We start from the raw sequence: 22,788 nt of genomic DNA, 5'->3' as shown, positions 1-22,788 counted from the left end.
TTAATCCTTGTGACGTGGAGCACTGTAGTATAAATACGGTGCATCCATGGTGTCGCAGGTAGGATGCAATGAAAATTGTCACATCGCTATTTTTCCCCAGCGATGCAATACTTTTCATAAATGAGGCCCGAGATTTCTTATTTCCTCACGCATATTTACAGTGGGTGCTCACAATTTATATGCAAGTTTCAGGGGAAACTACTGAAAAGTAAAGCAATGATTCCCTTTGATACTTGTGTGAATACACAATATGAGGCATGGCCAAAACTCGGGATTTAACTTTTCCTTGACATTTGGCAACACGTTTAGAGGGTAACTTCGTTGAAAGTTTCACTGTAGAGATGTTGAACTTGGGCAACTCTTAAATCTGAAAAAGCTCATTCTATGTTACGAATGCATATTTATTTTGGACACATTAGTGAAGAGAACGGGTACATTTTAGTCGATAAATACTCAAACACAGAGGTGTAGTTTGACACACTACACCGATAGTCTCGAAGCAGTATAATATTGTTGACTCCAGTATTTTATTCTATTTTTCTGTCCTCATAAACTTAAGGACATACATAGGTTAAATCGTATTATAAAAGGCTGTTATGACTCCTAGACAGAATATTGTTTTTAATTATGGGGCATTGGATTAAATAACTTATATGCAACTCTAACTCAGCCATCTTCCTATCCAAAATAACAAGTTAAAAATAAAAAAAGCATTTACAATGCAATAGGTCTTGCCTTTGCAAAAGTTAGAGCTACTGGCATTGTAAATGACAAACTTTTTATTTATGTGTTGGTTTTGAAAACAGATAAATAAATGCCATTGTCATTTACAATGCCAATAGCTTAATCTCTCGCAAATGCGAGATCTATTACATTTGCAATGCAATAGGTCTCGTATTTACGCGAGTTTGAGCTATTGACATTGCAAATAACAATGCGTTTTATTTATGTATCAAAAACCAAAACATAAATAAAAGGTCTCTCACACTGCTGTCTCTCACACTGCTGTCTCTCACACACTGCTGTCTCTCTTACACACACTGCTGTGTCTCTTACACACACTGCTGTCTCTCATACTGCTGTCTCTCTCACACTGCTGTCTCTCTAACATTGCTGTCTCTCGCACACACCATGCTCTCCCTAGAACACACACACTGCTGTCTCTCACACACACTGCTGTGTCTCTCACACACACTGCAGTTTCTCACACACTGCTCTTTCTTACACACAATGCTGTCTCTCACACTGCTGTCTCTCACACTGCAGGTGTGGGTTGTGGGTTTCCAGCTCATATCTGGAGGGTGGGCGCTGCTGGGTTTCATGGGTATTTTCTTTTTTTTACATACTACCCTGGGCATTAGTGGTAACTTCAGAAGCTTTTGTTTTGGGGGGAGGGATGTTGGGGGTCAGATCTCAGCCCAAAGCCCCAACCCCTCTTCATGACCTTGTGCCCTCATGCCTCATAAACACAATTGGCTTATGGTTTTGTCCCTTCATAGACAGATCCCCTATAAGATCCTCCTCCCAAACCCCTTCCCCAGCTCACACAAACTATACTGTACACAAAGAGTGTGCGTGCGCGCCCGCGTACTGTAAACATATGCGTATACTATTCGGAGCACAAATAGAATTGTCTTAATATTTACCCTGTAAAACATCTTTTAAAAGCTAACCCTGTGCATGATGTGTTTGACGGGCAGGTCATGCAAACACACAGCATGCCCACACAACATGCAGCAAACACACAGTGTACTTGGACAGCTGTATACATGTGACTGACTGTACCCTCTCTATTAGCTTTCTGAAAACACTCTAGATTTATCACCAATTCAGTACTCCGGTGGGTAGTTTGTCTCTTGGTGGGCCGTTTTCCTAAACATTAGGTGAGGCGCGGAGGCTCAAATGCACCTATCCGATCAAACACAGATATTACCACAGTAGACACAGGTTTAAAGAGACAAACATGAACATGCCTCTCGGAATGTGTATTAGAGACTAGCCTGCCTACTCCAGAGCAGCTATCGCCCTCGGCCTCCTCTCACCAAGAGAGCACAGTTTGTGCATCCCTCCCCAAGTGCCTCTGCCAAGCATTTGTATTCCATTGAGAGACGGGGCGACGGGGAGGGGAGCGAAGGCCCCCTACTCCGCCTCCTCACCTCCCACCTCAAGATGTTTTCATCATCATTCAATCTCTCACATCAGGGGCCATTAAGACCACCAGGTGGCAGGGAATCTGTGCGCGGCGGGTCCTACCTTCTCGTCATGCCAATGCATGGTGTCGGGTTCGTGAAGCGTGGGGGCGGGGTGGGGTGGGTTGTGTACGAAGGAGTCATGGGAGGGGAAGCAGGTGGATCAAGGACGCTTAAGCTTTAAAAACACAGACGTGAACTCTGTCAGCATTTCTGTTTCACATGCGTGTAATAAGGAAGCAGTTGATACTATCCCAGGAATGTTGACATTGCGGTGGGCCCACGGACCACAGAGGGCCATTTCTAAGTGATTAAAATGTTCACAGACCACAAATCTAAGTAACCCGAGTTAGACAACACACCCAGTGCCTTCCGTGATAATCTTACAGAGCAGTCCTGAATCCAACAGTGCACTCTAGTGCGAGTGCCGTGATTTTAAATGGTTTAACACTTGACTTAACAATTGTATCCGCTTGCCTAAATCGGCCAGTCATATATATGATGCAACTCTATTTTCCAGCTCGTCAGCACTGTCGGCCCTGTTGGGCTTCAAGGCACCTGCAGCACCCCTCTCCCTCCCCCCACACCTAAAAAAATACTGACTATGATGTAACTCACCGTTGAAGTGTTGGGTGGTCCCGGAGCGAGCGCGTCTTTGATTTTCTATGTCTCTGCTGTTTGTGCCGAGTTCCCCTGGCGATTAGTGGGTCCTGGTTTCTTGAAAAGTGCTACGTTTACGCATCGAACATTACCCATCAACTTAGAGGCCCGGCTCCAACTGCGCTGGGGGCCAGCCAAATCACTTTTTGCTGCCTGGAAGAGGAAATATCTTGCTCGCTTGCTTCTTCGGCCAAGTTGAGTCTTGGGATCTGGAGAGCTGTGTTTTGTTCCAAAGCGAGCATAGGCGGAAGGGGGGCATGGGTGGAGGAAGATTCACCAACTCGGGCCTTCATTTCACGGGAGGATTCAGCTGCCATCTGCAGCCGGCTTCGCGTGCGGTGACCCAGCTAAGAAAGTCACTGGAGCAGAAACGAGCCTGCTTCTATTTTATGAGTTATATGGATATGTAGCACTTCCAACTACAGGGAGGCCGCAGCATAAGTACCTGAAATACACCCAATAACTTGAATGCAACAAGTGATCGCAAACAGAGGTAATAAGAACTCTACAAGTTTGGGATGGATTAAAAAAACAAGTGCTCAGCATGACAGATACTTTTCTATTTTTCTGCCGTCCCACTTGGAGGGCCTCAGCCTGCTTTCCTTCTGGCGTAAACGGTTTTTATTATCTTTATGGGGCCATGTGGTTTGGCCCCATAAAGATAACAAACCTTTTACGCCAGCAGGAAGTCAGGGCAGTCCGTCCAAGTGGGACGGCAGAAAAAGAGAAAAGTGTATGTCATCAACACCTCTTTCCAATGGCTGGCCACCGTTTAGCATAAACGGTGACACCGGCCAATGGGAAGGAGGGGTGGGGCCTAAAGCCCGCTAGTGTAAGCCACTCTAAATCATTAAATCTCGCGAGCGAGACTGCGCATGTGTGCAGTCCACGCCAGCTCAACCTATAAAGTGAGACTGAATAGAAGATGTGATCTTTAGTTGAATACAAATAAAAAAAGCTGAAGACACAACTCTTTAAAGAAGGTAATATCACGAGGAAGTTCCAGTCCATATCAACTCTTGGAAACCACCTTGTCCCATCACTTATTGGCTGGATCTTTTCCTTTTACCCTTTCCAGCGCTTTGCTGCCTTTTGATTAGGTTTGTGCTAAAAATACCACATACACAACTACATGAAACCCATCACTGTGATAAGTATTAATTTACAAAAAGGTAAAAAAAGTAAAAATAGATCAGTAAGCTCGACATTTTTATTGAACGAAAAAGTTAAAAGACCACAAGTTGAATTGGATATTTTTGTGCCTCAGTTCTGTGCATGTAGCTCTCATAGGGCTATCAAGTTGCCTATCTGTCATCCTCTGTCGATAATCTCACACCTCCCTGCTTTTCCAATTGTGGACCAATTGGGGCACACACTTTGATATTTTCCTGCCAATGATCAACAATGAAAGTGAGTGTGTTGTGACATTTATGCCTAATGGTATGCTGGGCTTCAAGGATTAGGGCAAAAGACCTTCATCGATAAACTAAAACCAAAGCAGCGATTACAGACATAGTCAGTCCATACTTTTTGTACCATTCAACTAGACTGAATGAAGAAACATAGAAAGCTTCTTTTTCATAGGTTTGCGGGGCTTTGGTGACTTGCCATAAGTCTGAGTCCACTGGTTAATGCTAGTTCCTGAAGGAGTCCCTCTCCCACCTCTGTAAGGGGATGACCACAGAGTGTCTGAGGGTGCATATCTAATCTACGCTGTGCTTAATTTGTAAAACAATAAGTGCCAGGGCCCTTCTCAGGAGGCCACTGCTGCTTTTACCACCCATTGCCCCAGCCAGAGCTGCTAATGACAGTACCAACACAACTACTAACCATCACACTCCTACAAGTGTGACAATTCTGATTATTGCAGGCCCCCAAAACTATGAGAATGGCTTTGGCAGCATTTATTAATCCGTTTTCACGTATATTAAATTAATAAACAACTGTTGTTGTGCTCATTTCTAAATTAGACAGACAGCTCCACCATGTGGTGGACTGTCATAAGTGCTGGTGCAGAGCACTGGAATCCACCGGTTCAAATTAAGCACTGGTTTCACAGAAACATCCTCTAGTTTTCCTCTTGGATTGAACGCCTGACTCAAATGTATCGAGACTTACAAAGATTTTCTCTAGTCACAGTTTCTGTGCACCTGCCATTTTGCTCACTCACTGTGGATCGTATTTCAAATTTAATTGCCTGTTCTTCTGGCAACTCATATGTTCAACAAAGCAAGGCTATGGCTTTGTAACAGAACGCTGGTGCCAACAAAAACTCATACATTCAGCGCCTGATTCACAAAACCTTTTCTGCACTCTGAGTATGCACAACAAGAGATGAATCACATGCACATGGCTCCTGCCCCATGCATATTTTGCTCTCCGAAATGTGCCGGTGGTTGTGGCAAATGCAGATTTCTGTGCATAGCTCATTCATAGATGGAGTCAGCATCGAACCTTTAGCCCATTTCTATTCAATTTTCGTACGAAAATCCTGACATTGAATAGGGCTGATGCAGGATAAGGTATCATGTTAAAGGGTATGGAAATGTGCAAAGCCAACACTACATATCCCACATGAAATGCACAAGTGGAGAGCAAATTTGCATTCTAACTCCTTACTTAGGATTTATGAATTCATTTCTAATTATTAGTATGAATTAATGTGCCGTAGCCTTTTAAGTCCCATACACATCAATACTGTTTTCAGTCGGTGATGTGGTTCTGGGAGTGTGAGCCTGCAGACTTTAGCTCCATTGCCACGTGGGTAATGGAAGCCAATCTATAAAATCGCTACCACCATGCCCATTAGTTCATTATGCCTGTAGGGCTCGGCTAAAACTGCAAGTGTAGCATCTGTGCTCGCAGCCTGGCCCTCTCACTGTGCACAAGACCCCATCACATATTGGGACCAATGGGCTCACAAACTCCAGCCACACATTTGTGAGGGTAAGTCCTTGAGGACTCGAGAATTCTGCAGCCTGATTTATTTCATACAGCTGTGTCCTGACAAGGTATGTCAGGCTTTTGGCAACACATACTTGGGACTATCAACTGCTGGTTAGAGGCGTCCGGAGGTAAGCCCAGTAATGGTGTAAGAAATTGGGGCTATTAGTTAAGGAGGTTAGGACCTACCTTAAGCAATAACCACAATGCTTGCTAGGATGAATCACTAAATTAACCTGAGCTCAAATCCCTTTTAGCTACAACACAGAGCATACAGGCTTAACTTGGAGGCAATGTGTAAAGTATCCATGCAGTACCAAACAGTACTAAAGTTAAAGCACAACACAAGAAAAATCCTAAACCAATTATACAAATAGAGAACATTTTAATAAATAAAATGCCACTAAAACAATTAAAATCCAATACGGAAATCGGAGATATGTATTTTTAAATGGGGTAATCGTCAACCGTGGTCAACTGGTCGCAGTAGACATTGACCTTGGCACGATTTGAGGCCAATCACAATGGCAAGTGGGTCGGCCCCAGAAACCAGGTTGGACCAGATCGTAAGTTTTGCCTTCAGACTTAGGGCCCAATATATATACTGATGGATAGCCTGTTGTCCTGCCAGGGCTACAGAAAAAATTACTTAATCGCCCAGGTGGAGAGACTGCCTGCTAGATTTTTAAATGACAGCCAAGCTGGCAGTAATTTATAAAGCATTGTAAGGAGCCTGTCAGTGCATTTTGCTGTTTGGTGTAGGGATCCGTCAACATTATGGAGCCCTGCACCAACCAGTTTTCTTTTTTACGTTCAAAAAGAAAATCCCAAAACAGAATTTTGTTTTTGAAAATAAAAGACAATGCATCTCTCACTATGGGAGTCATCTCCCATGGCAAGGGGAGCATTTAGCAGTTTTCACTGCCCCTTACCGCCAAGGGTTTCCTGACAGTGGCAGGCAGTGAAAACAGACCTCTAATTCTACCCATCTAAATTAGGTGGGGGGAAATAGAGGTCTGCCTGTGACAGCCCTTACTTCCCAGGGCTGTCAGACGGGTTTAATCACAGCAAAGACAGGACAGTCTCCACCGCGATTAAACTAAAGGTCCTCCCGCATATAAATTCAGTAACATTATGTTGGCAGCATGTATACTTCAATGCCACAGAATATAGACGCTGCCAACATACAATTTAGGTCCTAAGTCTCTAAAATGGAAGTCCAAAATCTTCAGTGGGGCAAGGCAGCAGGCTGTGGCTGAGAGAGGATCCACAAGTTTGAATAACCATCAGACGAGATTCCGCTGAAACTTTTATTCTTGGTGGGAACGCTCAGAGCAGTGTAAACTTGAATTTTGCATCCAAGGAAGGTCCCTCTCTGGCCACGTGCTTTTGGCACCTTCACCAGATGAATATTTCTACATTCGGACTTAGTCACTTTTCAGAAGTTCACATTCCTCCAGCAGGACAAGGCTGCAGTCAGTAACTAAAGAGGGCACCACAAGGCCAAATACCTCTACCAGAAGCTCCTGCTGAATCGGATTTGTTTCTGTGAAACGCTTCAAGCACAGGAAAAAACGGGATTCAGCCCAGTGGCAATGCATCTTCATCAGATTCGCTGGTCAAGTTTGTTTCGGTCCTCTGGAGGTCTTTGGAGTCAAATTGTTTCTGAGTCACAGGTTTCTCAGGATGTTAGGAAGACAACACTTTGGCACTATGGTTCCAGGACCTCAGGAACAGCACCTGGGGGCAAGACTCACTCCAGCAGAAGTCACCAGCAGGGTACAAGGCAGGTCCAGTTTGAAATGGTCAGCTAGGCAGGTGTAGGAAAGGCCTATTGTAGCTTGTTGTGTCCCTGTTGCTTGAACAGGAGGGTAGCTTTATGTATCTTGGAGTCCACATCTTTGTCCAGGGTACAGGAGGGAGAACAATTCTAGGCTTCTAGGGTGTTTTCGTGTCTCATACAGAAGGTTCAGTCCTCTTCTCATCTTCCACAGATCCAATTGTGTTTTGAGGAGGCTACTGTGGGTGCCACTTTTATGCCAGGCACCAGCCTGTGGGTGGGGGGACTCTTTACCTCTCCCAAACCAATAGGGTGGAAGTTTCCAGTGGTAACCCTACTCACAGTACTTCCTGTGTACCCTATAACAAACAATTCCACCATGCTCTTTTCTTTCTAAATCTGAGATGGCAAAAAAGTTATTTTCCTTGTGAAGATCTATGTGCTCACCCCAGAGGTGTGGCCAGGGAAATGAGCAACTCCTCCTCCATGGACATTATATATCAGGTCTGAGGGCAGCTCTTTTCCCACTGTGATTAGAGCCTGCCTAGCTGGGTACACTAAGATGATCCCTCCCCCTGGGTCAGGTAACATTTGCATTTGACAGGGCAGCCCTTCTTTAAAGTTATTCATGTTCCTGGGCACAGCCCAAATGGTCGTCCTGACAGATGAATAGAAACACCTTCCAACACCCAAGACTTTGTTTCATGCCCTGGGAGCAGTTTTCCCTCCTCATTCAGGGTTAAGCACTCAGAGGGTTGTAATTGAGGGCTACTGCATATACATCATGTTGAAAGGAGGAGTACAGGTACTTTGACATTGGTTAGCAGGGGTAAAGTACAAACAGTTCTGCAGCCAGAAAAAAACCAGTTAAGTCAAAAGATCTGGGGGTACACCACACAAAAGATGGTAATTTCCCACCACTTGTAATATTGGACTTGTCAGATATGGAGGAGGAAGGGATCATGTAGGGCACAAGTAAGTCAGACCTTTCATGCTCCTGGTGGCAAGGTTGCTTGTCTTCAAGTATTAGCTCAGTCTATCATTCTCAACTCTGCGTAAGTCATCCAGTTTGGTTGTACAATTCCTGTTATTGTTATTATGGAAAAGAGAATGGGGGTTTCACTTGGTCACAGTTTTGGGCCCGCTACTTCCATCATCCAAACCACCACAAATAGACTATTAATTTTTCACTGCTCAAAGTATGTTCCAACCAACAGGGATCAGCCTGAAGATTGAGTTAGGTAAACACAGTGATCTTTGAAAGCCTGTGGATCTTTTCTAGGGTATCCACATTGTGAATGCTGCTTTGTTCACAGGTGCTGAAAAAAAAGCCAGTGGTAATTGCTATACTGACAAGTGATTTGATATGCTTTTTTAATTACTGAAAACTTAAAACATTGATAAAAATAAAAACACTGATGCAAAGAGATGTCAGAAAATCACTACAAATAAGTTGCCATAAGGCATTCAAGTAGCAGTATGACAATTGCCAAGAGTAGATACAACTATTGCTGCGATTCCGAGTATGGGGATGAATTCTGATCAGTGCGTAAATCAAAAATATAACTTGTGCTGTAAACACTACACTCCCACATTTTGTTGCCACATAAAGTTCATAAGGGAAAACCTGATGAAATTGAGCAGAAGAAAAATGTGTGGTATTTTCAAAGAAATGTTAAATTTTTATCAAATGCAGAATTTAGATCAGAAAACAGTAATACCACAAAACATTCAGTATTTCCCTTGAGAATAATGTGAATAGGTACAGACAGTGAGTATCCTATACCGTGGTAATCAAATTTACCATGTGCAGTAAATGCCACTTTTCAAAACCCTCTGGGTAGATGTACTGGGTTTTCTCACCATGATGTGTGGGGCTACCATTGTCTAATCCGGTTGCTCCTTACTCCATCCTGCTGCAGTAGCTGGGCTCTCAACTTACACATCACCATTCAGGCAAATTATTCCAACAGTTCTCTTCAGCTCACTTTCACACAGGCATGCAGATTATTTAAGACGAAGCTTGGTTACTAAAGGCTTCTTTCCATTTCCATGTCAGCAACATCTGATTGCATCTTAGAAGGCGAAGTAATTATCGACTACTGCCCCAATGGATGTAATGCTCCTGCATGTTAATAAAGTGGGCCTGGTTAACAAAAGTAACTTTCACTTTTTGAGTAATTAACACTGTTGAGTGAATGAATGAATGAATTGAAGATTTGTATGGCGCGACTTAACCCGGAGGCATCAAGGCGCATCTGATGGAAACAGCTGAGTGGTCGGAGGCTCCTAAGAGAGAATTACAGGTAGGACTCTGTGAAAAGCCAGGTTTTTAGATTTTTTCGAAAAAGGGCAAGAGACGGCTGGCCCTTAAGGTCAGCTGGAAGCGTGTTCCACAGTTTAGGGGCAAGGGAGAAAAAGGCCCTCCCTCCCCACCTGGCCTTGACGCTTCGAGGGACAGTTAGAAGGTTTTTGTGCGCCAATCGCAGGGCCCTGCCCGGGATGTAGAAGGACACGAGAGACCCGATGTCCTCAGCACCCAAGCCGTGTAAGGCACGTTAGGTAAGGACAAGACCCTTAAAATTAATCCTGGCCTGCACAGGCAGCCAGTGGAGTAAGTTTACTACTTTTGGCTATTCACAAAATCCTAAAATCCTAGTTACTACAAAAATAGAAAACAACAGTAAGTCCAGCACCACACACGGCCAATCACTTGTACTGCAACACCCTCCCATAGAAAATAATATAGGTAGGGGATTAATATAAAACTCAATAAAAAATGATGTTAAATTAAATTATTAAAAAAAAACTAATGTAAATATATCTATATATATACAAATATATATATACACACTTATTTATTCTTTCATTATAAAATATCGATAATACCCTATTTTGAATTAAAAAATGAATGTAACACTATATGTTATTAAAATGTAACTACATTAATTTTAATTAATTCTATAAATCAGTTTTATTAATTATTAATGCATAATAAAAAGTTTTTCTCTTACTATAATTCAAATTGAAGATTTATTTCAAAATTAAGTTAATAGTGCTGTAACATGATGCTATTTTGTTCTCTAACAATATTTAAGATAAACATATTTTACATATTTAAGTTAAATAAACGCGTTTATTTTCCCGTACACTTTACCATGCAGAAATCCCTCTCCCTACTCTCTAGTCTTCCTATGGTAAAGTTTAGAGAAAATTAAGAAATATATTCAACTTGAAAATACATCATCTCATCGGTTTCTCTTCTGCACTTATATGAGGCACTCTGAGCACCAGCAAATAATAGCTTTTCCAAGTACTACTCATCAGCTCTATCTTCAAGTCTAGCTTAATTATGCTCTCAATTGCACCACTTTTAAAGATTGTCAGAGCATCCATTGTTTCACTGATGTCTCTTCTTTTCTACTCTAATGCTTGAGTTTTGTCTGTTGAGCCTGCCATCTCTTACTTTAGACTCACACACTTGTTAAGAGACCTCCATTTTCAGATCTACTGCCGTCATAGCAGTCTCAATTTTTTGCTGTCTTTTTCTTAACGGTTGGAGTGAAGAGCATTTATAGATTTTAATACTAACTTCACCCCTTTTATCATCTCAAATTCATCAGAAGAACCTTGGGGTATGCATTTCAATCGTCTCCTACTTGGTAAAGGATAGGATATAAAGAAGTAATTTTTGTTATTGCATTTGTCAGCCATATTATGGTTAGACAGAGCGACCAACCAAAAACAGGACAATTCACAAACAAGTCATACTGCCTTGGTCCTTTTGGTAAGGTACGTATTGTAAAAGCATTTATCTTCTTTCTGCACTATCTGTCTAAGTGCATGTTTGTCCCTTCAAGGTCTGTAAAGGTGAGGTACTCTCCAAGTCAGAACTGCTGCAGTATTTGCAACTTAAAGTTGCATTGTCATTCGGTGTGCCTGCATCAATCAATCAATCAATCAAAGTATTTATATAGCGCACTACTCACCCAGAGGGTCTCAAGGCGCTCGGGGAGGGGGGGTCCGCTACTGCTCGAACAGCCATGTCTTGAGCTGCTTCCTGAAGGCGAGGTGGTCATGGGTCAGGCTGAGGTGGGTCGGGAGGGAGTTCCATGTCTTGGCGGCAAGGTAGGAGAAGGACCGTCCCCCTGTGGTGGCTCTTCGGATGCGGGGGACGGCGGCGAGGGCGTGGCCGCACGAGCGAAGCTGGCATTTGGGAGCGTAGAAATTGAGGCGGCTGTTGAGGTATCCTGGTCCTTGGTTGTGTAGGGCTTTGTGAGCGTGGGTGAGGAGACGGAAGGTGATTCTCTTGTTGACCGGGAGCCAGTGTAGGTCTCTCAGGTGTTCGGAGATGTGGCTGCGGTGGGGGATGTCCAGAATGAGTCGTGCTGAGGCGTTCTGGATCCGCTGAAGTCTCTTCTGGAGTTTGGCGGTGGTTCCTGCGTAGAGGGAGTTGCCGTAGTCCAGACGGCTGGTGACGAGGGCCTGGGTGACCGTCTTCCTGGTCTCGGTGGGGATCCACCGGAAGATCTTACGTAGCATGCGCAGGATGTTGAAGCACGACGAGGAGACGGCGTTGACTTGTCTGGTCATGGAGAGGGAGGAGTCCAGGATGAAGCCTAGGTTGCGTGCGTGGTCTGTTGGTTTGGGTGCGTTGCCTAGTGCGGGGGGCCACCAGGAGTCGTCCCAGGCGGAGGGTGAGGATCCCAGAATGAGGACTTCCGTCTTGTCCGAGTTCAGTTTCAGGCGACTGTTCTTCATCCATTCGGCTACCTCTTTCATCCCTTCATGAAGGTTGGCTCTGGCGGTGGCGGGGTCGTTGGTGAGGGAGGGGATCAGCTGGGTGTCGTCAGCGTAGGAGATGATGTTGAGGTTGTGCTGGCGTGCGATGTCTGCGAGGGGGCTCATGTAGACGTTGAAGAGGGTTGGACTGAGCGAGGAGCCTTGAGGAACTCCGCAGATGACTTCGGTGGCTTCAGATCTGAACGGGGGGAGGCGAACTCTCTGTGTCCTTCCGGCGAGGAAGGAGGTGATCCACTCCAGTGCCTTCTCCTGGATTCCGACGTTGATGAGTCGCTGCACTAGTGTACGGTGGCAGACAGTGTCGAAGGCCGCGGAGAGGTCTAGGAGGATGAGGGCTGCTGTTTCTCCGTTGTCAAGCAGTGCTCGGATGTCATCTGTGGCTGCGATCAGGGCGGTCTCGGTGCTGTGGTTGGCTCGGAAGCCAGACTGCGAGTGGTCGAGGGATCCGTTCGTCTCGAGGAAGGCGGCCAGCTGCTTGTTGACGGTCTTCTCGATGACTTTTGCAGGAAACGGGAGCAGCGAGATGGGGCGGTAGTTCTTGAGGTCGGTGGGGTCGGCTGATGGCTTCTTTAGTAGAGCGCTGAGTTCGGCGTGCTTCCAGCTCTCCGGGAAGGTGGCATGTCGAAGGAGGTGTTGATGATGTCCCGCAGGTGGGGTGCGATGACAGCATCGGCCTTGTTGAAGACGTGGTGAGGGCAGGGGTCGGTCGGAGATCCGGAGTGGATGGAGTTCATCGTTCGGACGGTGTCTTCGGTGCTGATCTGGGTCCAGGCGCGGTGGGTGGTGGTGGGGGGCGGTGGTTCGGTCGTGGCGTGCGTCGGTTGAGTGGTGAAGCTGTTGTGTATGTCCACGATCTTGTTGTGGAAGTAGGAGGCGAGTGAGTCGCAGAGGTCTTGCGAGGGAGTGATGTCATTGTTTCCGGCGCTGGGGTTGGAGAGCTCTTTGACGATGCCGAAGAGTTCCTTGCTGTTGTGTGCGTTGTTGTCCAGTCGTTCCTTGAATGCAGCTTTCTTGGTTGCGTGGATGAGTTGGTGGTGTTTACGAGTGGCGAGCTTGAGGACAGTCATGTTGTCCGGTGTTGGGTCTCTGCGCCAGGTTTTCTCGAGGGCTCGGCAGTTCTTCTTGGAGCTCTTGAGTTCTTCGGTGAACCATGGGGCTTTTTTGCTGCCGGGTCTGCTAGGCAGGGTCCTCAGGGGGGCGAGGTCGTCAGCGCAGTCGCTGATTCACTTCGTGAGGTTGGTGGCCGCTTGGCTGGGGTTCGTTGCGCTGGTGGGTGGGTTCTTGCTCAAGGAAGTCGCGAGCTGGTCGGCTGTGATCTTGTTCCAGCTTCTGCGTGCAGTCTGTTGCTGGTGGTGGTGGATCATGTTCCTTCTGAAGCTGAAGTGGACGCAGCTGTGGTCCGTCCAGTGGAGTCTGGTGGTGTGGCTGAAGGTGATGTCCTTACTGGATGAGAAGACGGGGTCGAGTGTGTGCCCGGCGTAGTGGGTGGGGGTGGTCACCAGCTGCATGTGCAGGTAAGCCTCTCCAAGACGCTTGCAAAGTATCAGGCCTCTTGTTAACCTGCCATCTTTTGGCGTGTTTCCCCTGTCTTTTTGCTTTATGAACTCCTGTAGTGAAGCTGGACCAAGGATGACAGAACTGGTTTTCACTGAACTCAGAGACTTTCTGCCTAAAACCTCAAAGAGAAAATCAGTATAAATATTGGGGCATTGACCCCAGAACTTTAGAACTCGTTTGGACTAAGGAACCTGTCAGGGAGAAGAGCTGGAGAAGCTGTGAGGAGGAACTGCAGTGGCTGCTTCTGTCTTGGGCAGTGAAAGGAGTGGACTGGACTTTCTTATTTTCCTGAGTTTCTTCAAGGGCTTGAGGTAGAGTGTGCTGCCTGTTCAAGAAGTCTCATGAACAGCAAAGACTTCAAGATAATTTGCTACCAGCAATGTGAACTGTGCGTTTTGTGCTGCAACAGAAGAAAAAGCAACCCGATTCCATCAACGATGGCACTGCAGGCTCCGTGACCTATTGGCACCGCAGAGAGCACCACCCCACTTTGCCGCGAAACCCTGGTCTTACCATCACCCCCACCAAGCTGCTGCTTGCCCCATGACCAGAGGGCACCGCACTTCACACTGCCTCACTTCACATTGCCCCCCTGGTATCCCCGACGATGCTGCTCTGCGCTGACATTGACTCTTCTGCCTGCACTGTGTCCTGGGGACACCATTCATAAGCTAGTCAATGCATCACCCACCGTCCAACACCGCAGCCTTGGTCCACCAACACCATCGACTCCAGATTGTCTACTGACGACAGAGCTTCAGCAACAACAATGCCACTGCTTGCACCGTGATCAGCCAGCAGTGCAATGAGGGCCGTCCTACATTGCACCGCAGCCCTAGTCTTACCAAGCCATTGCCTCACCATGACCTGAGGGCACTGCATGCCACACCACTTCGCATCATTAACCCTAATGCCTGTCGACGACGGTGCTCCTGACTTCAACCTCAAGGAGTTCGATCTGCAATGTGTGTGACTTCAAGGGCTTGATGAGTTCTGCCCGACCTCTGAAGACGAAGTATGTGGATGCCTCATCTTGGGATGTCATCACAAGGTCCACGATACCCTGCATTTCCTAAGTAATGTTTGCAGGGCTTCTAAACACCGTGACTGGCCTGCGCTACCGCTGTCGGCCTGAACTGTCAGATTTGGTTGTTAACAAAGCCATGATAGCCCCAGATGGAGCTATTGACTTCAAGGAACTGTATTCTAAGGTTATTCTTGCAATATTCTAATTTTGATCTTGCTATAAACAGATAAATATTAGGTTATTGTGCTAAAACTGTTGTGGTGTCCTTTTGTAGTGTTTTCACGGTATTACTGTCTGTTATGTACAAATGCTTTACACATTGCCTATGAGATAAGCCTGACTGCTTGTGTCAAGCCACCAAGAGGGTGAGCAGGGGTTATTTTTAAGTGTATTCCACCTTACCCTGGCTGGAAGGAAGGGTCCTTACTTGGACAGAGTACACACCTGCCAACCAGAGACCCCCATTTCTAACAGCCATCCTCACCATTTCTGAAAGCAACCTGTACTGCATGAACAAATTACTAGTGGATTAAGGAGGTCGCCAAGACATTTAGTATTATTCCACACAGGATCTAGAAGCAAGAATTTTTTGCAGTCCACAAGCAACCACCTCTTGTGGTTCACAGAATAGGCTGCTCTGTCAGACATAATCTCTCACCCTCCTTTCAGTGCTGTCTTTTGACTTTGATTTATGAGCCCTTACTGTCACTCAATTAGACAACTATCCTTATAACATTTTAGTTCGAAAATTTCATATTTACTTGGGCTAATTCCCTTGTTTTGAGTTCGGCGTGCTTCCAGCTCTCCGGGAAGGTGGCATGTCGAAGGAGGTGTTGATGATGTCCCGCAGGTGGGGTGCGATGACAGCATCGGCCTTGTTGAAGACGTGGTGAGGGCAGGGGTCGGTCGGAGATCCGGAGTGGATGGAGTTCATCGTTCGGACGGTGTCTTCGGTGCTGATCTGGGTCCAGGCGCGGTGGGTGGTGGTGGGGGGCGGTGGTTCGGTCGTGGCGTGCGTCGGTTGAGTGGTGAAGCTGTTGTGTATGTCCACGATCTTGTTGTGGAAGTAGGAGGCGAGTGAGTCGCAGAGGTCTTGCGAGGGAGTGATGTCATTGTTTCCGGCGCTGGGGTTGGAGAGCTCTTTGACGATGCCGAAGAGTTCCTTGCTGTTGTGTGCGTTGTTGTCCAGTCGTTCCTTGAATGCAGCTTTCTTGGTTGCGTGGATGAGTTGGTGGTGTTTACGAGTGGCGAGCTTGAGGACAGTCATGTTGTCCGGTGTTGGGTCTCTGCGCCAGGTTTTCTCGAGGGCTCGGCAGTTCTTCTTGGAGCTCTTGAGTTCTTCGGTGAACCATGGGGCTTTTTTGCTGCCGGGTCTGCTAGGCAGGGTCCTCAGGGGGGCGAGGTCGTCAGCGCAGTCGCTGATTCACTTCGTGAGGTTGGTGGCCGCTTGGCTGGGGTTCGTTGCGCTGGTGGGTGGGTTCTTGCTCAAGGAAGTCGCGAGCTGGTCGGCTGTGATCTTGTTCCAGCTTCTGCGTGCAGTCTGTTGCTGGTGGTGGTGGATCATGTTCCTTCTGAAGCTGAAGTGGACGCAGCTGTGGTCCGTCCAGTGGAGTCTGGTGGTGTGGCTGAAGGTGATGTCCTTACTGGATGAGAAGACGGGGTCGAGTGTGTGCCCGGCGTAGTGGGTGGGGGTGGTCACCAGCTGCATGTGCAGGTAAGCCTCTCCAAGACGCTTGCAAAGTACCAGGCCTCTTGTTAACCTGCCATCTTTTGGCGTGTTTCCCCTGTCTTTTTGCTTTATGAACTCCTGTAGTGAAGCTGGACCAAGGATGACAGAACTGGTTTTCACTGAACTCAGAGACTTTCTGCCTAAAACCTCAAAGAGAAAATCAGTATAAATATTGGGGCATTGACCCCAGAACTTTAGAACTCGTTTGGACTAAGGAACCTGTCAGGGAGAAGAGCTGGAGAAGCTGTGAGGAGGAACTGCAGTGGCTGCTTCTGTCTTGGGCAGTGAAAGGAGTGGACTGGACTTTCTTATTTTCCTGAGTTTCTTCAAGGGCTTGAGGTAGAGTGTGTTGCCTGTTCAAGAAGTCTCATGAACAGCAAAGACTTCAAGATAATTTGCTACCAGCAATGTGAACTGTGCGTTTTGTGCTGCAACAGAAGAAAAAGCAACCCGATTCCATCAACGATGCCACTGCAGGCTCCGTGACCTATTGGCACCGCAGAGAGCACCACCCCACTTTGCCGCGAAACCCTGGTCTTACCATCACCCCCACCAAGCTGCTGCTTGCCCCATGACCAGAGGGCACCGCACTTCACACTGCCTCACTTCACATTGCCCCCCTGGTATCCCGGACGATGCTGCTCTGCGCTGACATTGACTCTTCTGCCTGCACTGTGTCCTGGGGACACCATTCATAAGCTAGTCAATGCATCACCCACCGTCCAACACCGCAGCCTTGGTCCACCAACACCATCGACTCCAGATTGTCTACTGACGACAGAGCTTCAGCAACAACAATGCCACTGCTTGCACCGTGATCAGCCAGCAGTGCAATGAGGGCCGTCCTACATTGCACCGCAGCCCTAGTCTTACCAAGCCATTGCCTCACCATGACCTGAGGGCACTGCATGCCACACCACTTCGCATCATTAACCCTAATGCCTGTCGACGACGGTGCTCCTGACTTCAACCTCAAGGAGTTCGATCTGCAATGTGTGTGACTTCAAGGGCTTGATGAGTTCTGCCCGACCTCTGAAGACGAAGTATGTGGATGCCTCATCTTGGGATGTCATCACAAGGTCCACGATACCCTGCATTTCCTAAGTAATGTTTGCAGGGCTTCTAAACACCGTGACTGGCCTGCGCTACCGCTGTCGGCCTGAACTGTCAGATTTGGTTGTTAACAAAGCCATGATAGCCCCAGATGGAGCTATTGACTTCAAGGAACTGTATTCTAAGGTTATTCTTGCAATATTCTAATTTTGATCTTGCTATAAACAGATAAATATTAGGTTATTGTGCTAAAACTGTTGTGGTGTCCTTTTGTAGTGTTTTCACGGTATTACTGTCTGTTATGTACAAATGCTTTACACATTGCCTATGAGATAAGCCTGACTGCTTGTGTCAAGCCACCAAGAGGGTGAGCAGGGGTTATTTTTTAAGTGTATTCCACCTTACCCTGGCTGGAAGGAAGGGTCCTTACTTGGACAGAGTACACACCTGCCAACCAGAGACCCCCATTTCTAACAGCCATCCTCACCATTTCTGAAAGCAACCTGTACTGCATGAACAAATTACTAGTGGATTAAGGAGGTCGCCAAGACATTTAGTATTATTCCACACAGGATCTAGAAGCAAGAATTTTTTGCAGTCCACAAGCAACCACCTCTTGTGGTTCACATAATAGGCTGCTCTGTCAGACATAATCTCTCACCCTCCTTTCAGTGCTGTCTTTTGACTTTGATTTATGAGCCCTTACTGTCACTCAATTAGACAACTATCCTTATAACATTTTAGTTCGAAAATTTCATATTTACTTGGGCTAATTCCCTTGTTTTGACCAACGTGCTCATTTTTCTGGCATACATAACTCGTTACAATCAATTGCAGTGCAGACTCAGGTTAAACAAAAAACTCTTATTCTCCACATTTCTTCCTCCTGTTTTAGAATTTCCTCCATAATAAATGAGTGCCTTAGTGGTATGGCTCTTAACTTTCTGGCTATAAAGTACATCTCTCGACCACATCCGCACAGGCTATTGTAGCCTGATCTCCAGATTACTATCACATATGAGTCATCTACCAATTTGTGCTATTCGGTACTGTGAATGTTTTACAGTTGTTACTTCTAATCTACAAATATTGGTTGCTGCACTCTTTCGCATGTTCCTCATGATACTTGATGATATGCATTCTGCACCTAGATTATAAAAGATATAGGGCCATATGTATGAAGGTACCGATTTGCGATTCTGAAATAGCGATTTTTAAGAAATCGCTATTTCAGAATCGCAAATTGGTATGTATTTACAAATTCGCTTTTTTTAGCGAATTCTTAGTATTCCTTAATTGCGATTAGCAAATTGCAAATCGCAATTAAGGAATACTTTCCCATTCATTTCTATAGGAATTAATGGGAAGGTATTCTCAATTTTGCAATTCGGTATTTGAAAATCGCAAATTGAGAATAATTTCAAGGGTGCAGGGGTGTCCAAAGGACACCCTGTTGCACCCCCGAAATATGCATGGGTGCACATGTGGCGCACATACATGCCCTAAGGGCATGTATGTGCATCACATGGCACTTTGAAAAATGCTGAAATGTGCATTTTTCAAGGAAATCGCAACTTACCACCAACTAGAAGTTGGTGGTAATTTGCGATTCCTTAAGGGCATTTTGCAAATTTTTTGGGCTTCATACATTGTATTTAAGGAATCGCAACATTTTCGATTCCTTAAATGCAATTGCAAAGTAAGGAATAGCAAATTTTGCGATTCCTTATTTTGCACTAGATTTTACTTCATACATATCATTTTGCTAATTCGCATTCACAAAGGCCGAAATTCTGCGAATTTCGACCTTTGCGAATGCGAATTTGCGTCATACATATGGCCCTTAACTACTGGTCTTGAAATAAAATAAAAGAATCTGAGGATATTTGTGAAGTACTTGGATGAAAGTAGCAGCACTTGCTTTGAACCATGACTACTCTAGTGTGAGTTCACAGATTTTTTTTATTGACTATTTGATTAGCACACTTGAAGCCAGCAATACCTCTTAATTGAGACACATTTTATATTTATTGTCGTACTATCCCTACTTGGGAAAGCATTTTTTTTATACTGAAACTAGTCTCCAACTTGGTTGTTCTTATATGAGATTACTATGAAAAATGTGTTCCTTTCTGTTTTCTCCTCTCTGGTATTTGCACCTCTAGCCTCTCAACATATGCGTGGCTCAAACCTTTATCTGTTGATTCTTAAATATATATCTTCTGCAAAACAAGACTGACCGTTTTGGTCAGATTTCCACATTTTCTGTTTAGCCTTTCTGGGGAAATTCCTGGGAGTAAGCATGGCAGCTCAACTGAAAGTGAAAGATAATACAAAAAAAAGAATATGAAATGGTACATATTAGAATGCGGAATAAAATATGCATGATTTTGATTCATATTGTACCTGTAAGGCTTCAATTTTAAAGGAATCAAGATGTGAAATAAGATTACAATTAAATGTAAAGGAAACAAACAAGAGCTACTTAATGCATAAGATACAAAATGATTATGGAGCAACAGGCTATCGATATCCGTAATAAAGTTTATAAATATAATGCAAATACTCAACTGAGAAAAGAAAAGATTAGTAACAACTCTCTCAAGAGATGGGGGCGTGGCCTGACAAAATAGCCGGCTAGATGCGTTTGACAGCTCCTGCCCCAATAATTTCAAAATCCTGCATAATCCTGGCATAATGGTGTCTTTGTGACTCGATCCAGTGGTGGAAGTCCCCCCTCACTTCCACGGTGGCGGAGCTGGGACGAAAAAACTGCCCGCAACTGGAGGAAACCGTGCAGCCTGCAGTGGACCCGCTGGAGCCCGCCCCCCGATAATGGCGGCCTTCGCACAGCAGTGACAGTGAGGTGCGGTAATGTAATTGAGGAGCCCTGGAGCCTGGGGGTGCTCCCGTTACCGGAGAAAGGACTTGAAGAGGCCCCCGGTTGGAAGTGCAGACGGCTCTTGACGGCGGTGCACAGCCGGCTGGCTGACGAGACTCCGGCGGCCTAGGGCGGGACCCACGCAAGGCTGGTGCGGTGCGGCCTGCGTGCACCCCAACTACAACTGGCCGGTAGCGACGCAGGGGACCGCACAACGACCTGTGCCCGAAGCGGCCTGGATGGCTGGAATGAGATCCCCCCCTCCTGAGAAATATTGTGCTCTGAAGCTACAGGTGTGGAAACGGCGGCCTACGCACAGCAGTAACGGTGAGGAGCAGTAGTGTAATTGAGGAGCCCCGGAGCCTGGGTGAGCTCCCGCCACCGGTGATAGGGCATAGAGAGGCCCCGGTTGGGAGTGCGGGCGACTGGTGAAGGCTGTGTGCGGCCGACTGGCCAACAAGACTCTAGTGGTCGGGGGCGGAACCCACGCAAGGTTGGTGTTGTGCGGCCTACATGCACCCCGGCTACAACTGCCTGAAAGAGGCGCGGGGGTCCGCACAACAACTCGTGCCCAATGCGGCCTCGATGGCTGGAGTGAGATGCTCCTCCCTGGGACATAGTGCACCCAGAAGCTACAGGTGCGGCCTACGTGAGGTCGAAGTGGCGCGACTTTGACTGGGGGGCCCAGAGGTGGCACGAGGGTCGCCCCCGAGCCGGCACAGCGTACTTCATTATCTGGCGCCAGACGATGGACCCCTTATGATCGAGTGACCAGCACTGAGGCCTGAGCGAGACTGAGATGATCCCTGCCTGATTTGCAGTGGAAAAAAGCTGGACAGGACGAGGGGGACGTCTGAGGACCCGAGGGATGGACTGCACAGCCTGCAACACCCAGTAGTGATGGTGGGATACCCCCCATACAACAACGCATTCCCCTGACAGAGATGTGTGACGCATCGGTGGCCCTGGGGTGTTCGCCCTGTGATTTGGCTGAGGACTAACCGACCGCAAACTAGGAAATGGACTCCCACGGTGAAGGTCGCGGGGAGGGCCGGTGGTGGCGATACCGACCCCGGTCGACAGAAGGGATTGCCTGTGAGACATTGATGGTGCTGAGGCCCCCGGGGGTGGGACTGACCACCTGAGAGATCCCCCTACACTGCTTAAGTCATTACCATCTCCCTGTCGAGGAGGGCACCGGGAAGCGCCCAAGGACAGCCGCGCTGGATATGGGGAAGGACCGGCTTACAAGAGGAGCCCAAACTAATAAAATAATGCAATACACTGTCCCAGGCCCAACATCAGCGGATCGCCTCAGAACGGACCTGGAGCATGGGACCCAGCAGTATACAGCAGCCCGAGACAAGGCCGATACTATAGAGGCGATCCGTGACTTCAGGGTTGCGTTAGAAACCAAAATGGACGGGATGGCTATGGACATCAATCATTTGCGCCTGGATCTCAGGAAGGTCACAGACAGGGTTACCACCATGGAGGGGGACCTGAGCACTCTGCTGAACTCCGCCAGCTGAGGGAGACGGTAACAGCTCTCCAGGATCACACGGCCTGGCTGGAGGACCGGGCAGAAGACGCGGAAGGACGGTCCAGAAGGAATAATCTTCGCTTCCTGGGATTTCCAGAAAGGTCGGAAGGGCCGGAGGCAGACCTATTTCTCGAAGGCTAGATTGGCACAGCATTCCCGAACCTACGACTCTCCAAAATGTTTGCAGTGGAGAGGGCTCACAGAACTCTGGGGCCACCACCAAAACCAGGATCCCCGCCTAGAGCCATGATAGCCCGACTGTTCAACTTTCGAGACCGGGACACGATCCTACAACACATCTGCAACACGGGCCCGTCCAGATTTGATAATCATGACATCCATATATACCCAGACTATACAAAAAAGGTGCAGGATCTACGGAACGATTTCCTGGGTGTTAAACGCAGGATGCGAAGCCAGAATATTAAATACAGCTTGCTGTTTCCGGGCCAGGCTTTGAGTACAATACGGCGACAAGACACACTTCTTTGGTAACCCGTCAGAGGCGGCTGATTGGATGGACTCGTTGGGCCTGGCTGGCCAAGACCAACGCCAGGGCTGGCAGGAGCAGAGACGTCGAAGCGGGCGGCGGCGGAACCAGCAACGTCGAGAGGAGGAGCAGC

The sequence above is a fragment of the Lissotriton helveticus genome, chromosome 8, assembly GCF_964261635.1.
Source record: "Lissotriton helveticus chromosome 8, aLisHel1.1, whole genome shotgun sequence".
In the NCBI taxonomy this organism is placed as follows: domain Eukaryota; kingdom Metazoa; phylum Chordata; class Amphibia; order Caudata; family Salamandridae; genus Lissotriton; species Lissotriton helveticus.
Note: the sequence above shows the minus strand (reverse complement) of the source record.